At 34.5% G+C, this 7,033-nt stretch overlaps 1 long non-coding RNA gene across 1 annotated transcript; it reads left to right on the forward strand.

Moving 5' to 3' along the window:
• LOC110269561 lies at positions 2,132-3,065 on the forward strand. The gene is made up of 2 exons (XR_002358341.1): positions 2,132-2,762; positions 2,948-3,065. It is a non-coding gene; the product is annotated as an uncharacterized LOC110269561 (long non-coding RNA).

Below are 7,033 nucleotides of genomic sequence, written 5' to 3' on the forward strand. Positions count from 1 at the left end.
ACAAAATTAATCATATAAATAATGAATGATAAAATTGGTAGATAAAAAATAAATTTTAATCTAACCTAAAAAATGAACGTAAAAGCCATCATTTCTAGCTCTGGGTAAATCTAGGGGTGACAAACGGGTATAAATCCGCCGGCTCGGCCGCATAACCCGCAAAAAAAGACGAGCTGGAAAATTGAGACCACCAAATAGCAAAAGCCTGCCTAACTTGGACCGCTTAAATTGCGAGCTTCTCCGGGCTTAGCGTTTTTTTGACGAGAAGGGTATTTTTGTAATTTTTCGGTCAAAATCCAACTTGTCCCAATCCAACTTACAAAGAATGAAGATGAAAATTAAATTTTTTTTTTACTAAATTGAATGTTTTTTATTATGTTTATTTTGTTTTGGAGATAATATTTATAATTATATTTCGAATTATGTTTATTTTGCTTTGGAGATAATATTTATAATTATGTTTTGGATGAAAATTTGATTTATAATTATGTTTATTAGATATTTATAATCACAAAGATTTTAATGTTTGTGAATATAAAAAATATAATTTTTTTATGTCTTTAGAAATTATAAATTATTAATATGGTTGTGAAATTATATATATATATTATTTAGTAGTTAATAGTAAAAAAAAAAAAAGAGGAGCTTTGGCGGAATAATCGTAAAATTATATATATTATTTAATATTTAATAAAAAAAGAATTATTCTCCAACGCTTCGTATCGTTACTACACGTTCTTCTTCTTATTGTTACTGTACGTTCTTCTTCGTTATTTTTCTTCGATATTTTTCTTCTTCATTATCGTCGTTATTAACACCACATCTTCCTTCTCTTCCTCTCTCTCATTCTTTTTTCATTGGAATTTCTTCTCTTCCTTTCTTTTTCTCTTTCTCCTCCATCATTAGTTATCACATTGTTGAAGATAATAAATAATTCAGGTTCAGATGGTCAATTGAACCAGTATGAAATTGATTATTGTTTTGAATTCAATCAAGTGGCTGAGGTGTGGCTCAATTTAGAAGTAAAAAATATAGCATTAAAGGAAATATTTTTCTGTATTTACAGCAAATTTGAGTGTAATACGAAGATATTTATGTGTATTTTTATTCTGATAAGTTCTGCATAATTCAAAACTCTTCGTCTTCATCCTTCTCATCTTTTGCTGCTTTTTTTTCTTATTCATCTTTTTCTTTTTGTTTTACCTTCTCAAGTTTCTTCTTATTTTACACTCTTAACAAGAATAAAAACAAAAAAATCAAACAAAGAATAAGGACTTGTTTGGGTGAGCTCTAAAAAAGATCTTTTTTGAATTATCTTTTTTTAAAAGATCTTATGAAAAAGTAAAAGTAATTTTATATTTGGGTATTTCATTATATGAAAAACATTTTTTTATGGAAAAAAGATCTTTTAAAAAAAGATGTAAATCAGGGCTTCTCAAAAAAGATATATATTTTTTTATTTTTCTAGTGCTTTTATTTTTACTAATAGAAATTTGCCAAACACGCTAAAAAAAATCTTTTTTCATTGAAAAAATATCTTTTTTTTATCAAAATAATGGCGTCCAAACAAGCATGAAGAAGTAACACATAATACTGCAAAATTATTTGGAAGAGGATGAACTTATATTCAATTAATTAAAAGAAAGAAAGAAATAAGAAAAAAAATGTAGTATTAGAGGAAACATTTTTTCTGTATTTGCAGCAAATTTGGATGTAACATGAAGATATTTGGGTGTATTTTTATTCTAATAAGTTCTGCATAATTCAAAACTCTTCATCTTCCTCCTCTTCATCTTCTGTTGTTTATTTTTCTTCATCTTCTTATTTCATATTATCATAATTTTTCTTAGGAGGAAATGATCAAACAAAAAAGAAAAAATACATAATATTGCAAAATCAATAAAAAGAGAAGGAGGGAAAAAAATGCAGCAGCAACAATGAATAAGAAGAGAAACGCAAAGAATAAGAAGAAGAAGAAGGAAGAGAAGGAGGAGGAACGCGAAGCGCGTTAGCGCGTGTTGACACGCTCAACTTGTATGACTTGTAAACCAAAATGATTTGTATATATAACACATAAAAAAAAAAAAAGGAATTTGGCAGGTTTAGCCAGGCCGCAGTTAGATCGTGTAACATCTCAAGATATTTTGAAACATTTTACATATACCCTTTAATTTTATCAAAATACCTAAACTACCCTTTACCCCTTTTCTAAACCCTAACCCTCTCCTAACACACACACATACCCTGCTGAGAATGAAAGAAAGAAAAATAGCGAGAGAAAACAGAGAGGGAGAAGAAAGGAAGAAGAGGGGGAGAAGGGGGTGACACTGGTGAGGCTGGACGTCGCCGTCGTTGCTGCGGATCAGGTAGGGAGAGGGAGAAGGAGTTCGAAACAGGGAATGGGGGAAGGAGAAAGGAAGATGCACGAGAGAGGAGGTGCTGTCCCTGGAGACCGTCCCTACCGCTGGAAGGGGAGCTTCGTTGTTGCTGTCGCGGCTGCAGGTATGGGGCTTCGAAGAGAGAGAGAAACACAATGGCTAGAGAGAGGAGAGTCTCGCGAGGAGGGGGAGCTGGTACGCCTCCGCCGTTGTCGCAAGCTGCGCCACCGTGCCTCTGGTCACCGGGGATCGCGCTGACGTCACCGGAAGCCGCTGTTGGAACCTCTGCAAGTTTGCCTTAGCTCAGCTTTGCTTCTGCCTGTTCTGTCCTTGCCGGTGGGGGGTCACCGGAGCTGCTGATGCTCCATCCTCTTATTTCCTTTGGTAAGACTAAACTTGTTCTACCTTGTCTTGCCATAAAGCTCTATTATTGACTCTATCCTATCATGTTTGCTGTCCCTTTTATCTTTGCTTAGTTTTAAACCACCGTAGGCTATTAGATTCGCTACCATTATTATTGGGGTTGCTCTATGTTATTGATACTAGGGCTGTTGTTGAGGTTGCTACAGTGAGAAATCGAAGTTGTTGCTACTACCTCGGTCCAAATTTCGTGCTCTTTCATTCCGTTCTACTTCAACCTTCCTTGGCACTCTGGTTTGGTTTCTTCGGTCCCTTGGGACCAATTTGTGAGTAGGCTTTACATTTATAACCGTTAATTTTGTTGGTTTATGCTATTCTGAGTTTCTAATTACATTTATAAAACTATTGTTGAAGAACTTTGATTTGATTAAAATAATTAATTTATTATAATTCAAAGTGGTATCAGAGCTTAGGTTTAATCTGTGTAATATGGAGCAAGTGTCCTATGGTAGGATCACAATTGTATAAATAGAAGCGCGCCTATTTGTACAAATTGTGGCACTATCAGAGGCCTATAGGAATGTCATCCTTGTCTTTCTGTCATTCTTGGCTTTTGGTTCTTGTCATCATGAGTCATCTGTTGATTCTTGACACCTCTTTCCTCTTCTTTGTATCCAACCTTGAGTTATTATTTGGTAGCTTTTCTTGAACTAGCTTTTGCAATGACTTTAGTTTCGGTTTTGGTTCACGATTCCTGCCTTGTAGCTAGTTTCAATCTTCCTCGTTTTTGTGAATATTTGCTTTAATATTCTTCATATTCATGTTGCTTTCTATGGTTTTTGATTTCAAGATTTCATCCATTATCTAGAAGATTCGATATGCTTTTGCTGTGAATTTTTATCTTATTCCTGTTATAGAATTGTATTTAGATTTGTGGATTGTGGATTTACTTAGCTGCTGATTTAGATGCTTTGTTCTGGATTTCAATAAAACAAGTTTGTTCTTCTTATGTTGATGATCTTTGAAGTTAACAGAATTTTGAACCACTCGTGATTCTTTCTTTCGAATCAATAAATTTAAAAACTGTTATTCGGTTGCTCTGGTAGAAGAACTATGTGACAAACATATATATGGAGTGTTATTCTTGTTTGCTAGATTGGAATTATAATTTTCTCTGTTTAGGTGTGGCAAATTTTTTTATTATGTATTAGCTGATTTGAAGATCTTTTTCTATCTGAAAGTTTGATTGAGCTTTTTGTTTGATAATTTGTTCTGCTATGGTTTTGTTTTTTGAACGTGGCTTTTCTTTCGAGGGTACTATTTCTTCTGGGAACCTTCAAGTTCTTCTCTTTTCAATCTTAGGATTCCTTTAATTCTAAAATTTTTGGATTTCAACTTTGACTCATTTTGCTTCTGTTTGGTACAAGTTGAAAAGTTAGTGTTGACGTTTGACTTTAGAATGTACTTTGGGAGTGATGGACAAAGTGAAAAGCGCCATGTGTGTTTGACTTATCAAGAGAACAAGAGGGCGTAAATGTCAACCGCATCATTTTAACACACACCTATGCTGTAATTTTTGCACCTGATTATACTTCTTTCTCATGTTTGGAAAAAGGGCTAAAACCATTTAACATTTTTCATACAGTATCAATTTTCGAGGGCGAAAATTTTTTTTTAAGGGGGGTAGAATGTAACATCTCAAGATATTTTGAAACATTTTACATATACCCTTTAATTTTATCAAAATACCTAAACTACCCTTTACCCCTTTACCCCTTTTCTAAACCCTAACCCTCTCCTAACACACACACACACACACACATACCCTGCTGAGAATGAAAGAAAGAAAAATAGCGAGAGAAAACAGAGAGGGAGAAGAAAGGAAGAAGAGGGGGAGAAGGGGGTGACACCGGTGAGGCTGGACGTCGCCGTCGTTGCTGCGGATCAGGTAGGGAGAGGGAGAAGGAGTTCGAAACAGGGAATGGGGGAAGGAGAAAGGAAGATGCGCGAGAGAGGAGGTGCTGTCCCTGGAGACCGTCCCTACCGCTGGAAGGGGAGCTTCGTTGTTGCTGTCGCGGCTGCAGGTATGGGGCTTCGAAGAGAGAGAGAAACACAATGGCTAGAGAGAGGAGAGTCTCGCGAGGAGGGGGAGCTGGTACGCCTCCGCCGTTGTCGCAAGCTGCGCCACCGTGCCTCTGGTCACCGGGGATCGCGCTGACGTCACCGGAAGCCGCTGTTGGAACCTCTGCAAGTTTGCCCTAGCTCAGCTTTGCTTCTGCCTGTTCTGTCCTTGCCGGTGGGGGGTCACCGGAGCTGCTGATGCTCCATCCTCTTATTTCCTTTGGTAAGACTAAACTTGTTCTACCTTGTCTTGCCATAAAGCTCTATTATTGACTCTATCCTATCATGTTTGCTGTCCCTTTTATCTTTGCTTAGTTTTAAACCACCGTAGGCTATTAGATTCGCTACCATTGTTATTGGGGTTGCTCTATGTTATTGATACTAGGGCTGTTGTTGAGGTTGCTACAGTGAGAAATCGAAGTTGTTGCTACTACCTCGGTCCAAATTTCGTGCTCTTTCATTCCGTTCTACTTCAACCTTCCTTGGCACTCTGATTTGGTTTCTTCGGTCCCTTGGGACCAATTTGTGAGTAGGCTTTATATTTATAACCGTTAATTTTGTTGGTTTATGCTATTCTGAGTTTCTAATTACATTTATAAAACTATTGTTGAAGAACTTTGATTTGATTAAAATAATTAATTTATTATAATTGAAAAAAATATTTTTATGAAGTTCATATCTTAAAAATTTTACATGAGACTATATATATATTTGATGAAGTTTTATATTATTTTAGAACATTTGATTTTACTCGAATATATACTTTTGAAGCATTGAAGTATTTGTTAGTACTTATTGACTTTGAAATTATGAAATATGTTTCTATGATTGAAAAAGTATGATTTGAAAATATTTTTGATAAAAAAGTATTATCTGATTGATTTGATTCGATACCTTATATATTTGAGAGATTAAAGAATTATTGTATTTGAAACTATATGTTTTGAATTGGTTTGGGAGGCTCGTATTAGAAAACCGTAGTTAACGGCAGTTATGACGTTAACTTAGATGCATCTGACTCAGACTCCAGCTAGCAGGGGTGTTGCTAGCCTAACGTGTAGGCCACACGTTAGATCTGATATTCCGTTAGGACACATAAGAGGAAAGGGCTACCCATAGAGGTGGAGCCGCCCAAGTGTGGACTTTTGATTTGATTTCTGTATGAGAACTCCCTTATTGATTCACTTATTTATATAAATTATTATCTTCTAACTAAAATTATATTTATATGATCTCATGTGAATTATAGATGTACTGTCTAGTCACTGGGTTGCAAAACTCACTCCGTTTTTCTAAAAATATTTTTCAGGAATAAATATTTGATTATGTGAGTCTTTCTATTCAAGAGTAATGATCTGCAATGGATATCTATTCGTTGTTGAGTTCTTAGACGTCATCTGCTCCATATGTCACAGGCAGGATCCACCCATATTTATTTTATTTTTTTGTTTGTTAAAAATATGTAATTATTTATTTTAGACATTGTAAATTTATTTAAAATATTTGTAATTTTCTTATTCAACTTATATTTGAGTCGGTTAGGCTTGCTTGGGGATTATTTCCTGAGCGCCGATCATGGCTCATTTTGGGCCGTGACAGATCGGGTGGGATGGAATTTTAGGACCAATTTACTAAGTGGAGCGGGACAGGCTTTCGGCAGAGTGGGGCGGATTCCTCTGCTTGCCACCCCTAGATAAACCTGGGTTTGAGAGTAAAATCACGTTTGCTTTTAGAAGAAGAAAAAATAATTAAACTAAAAAGTAAAACTTTCAAATAAAAAACTAAACATAAATTTGATACTCGAAACGCTAAGCTAAACACACGCTTAATATTGAGAACTAAGTTAGGTTTGTGTAAAATTAGAGCGATTTTGTTAGGTAATCAATAACTCTTCTAAACAAGGTGACCAATAAACTCTAAAATTAATTCAATAAAGTAAAAAAATATTCCATTCTAAATTACCTCTTAAATCTTAACCATTTGCACTCTTAATGAATTGAACATCTAACTATTATTAATTGTGCATAAATAAATTAAATAAAAAAATAATAATCTAATTAAGAATAATTAATATAATCATCTACATACTTATTAAATTAAATATCTAACTATTCATTATTCACATTGTTTAATATTTTCATTGTCTTCTTATACTTTTTCAAATTAAAAAAAGA

Source organism: Arachis ipaensis, chromosome B03, assembly GCF_000816755.2.
Source record: "Arachis ipaensis cultivar K30076 chromosome B03, Araip1.1, whole genome shotgun sequence".
NCBI lineage: Eukaryota > Viridiplantae > Streptophyta > Magnoliopsida > Fabales > Fabaceae > Arachis > Arachis ipaensis.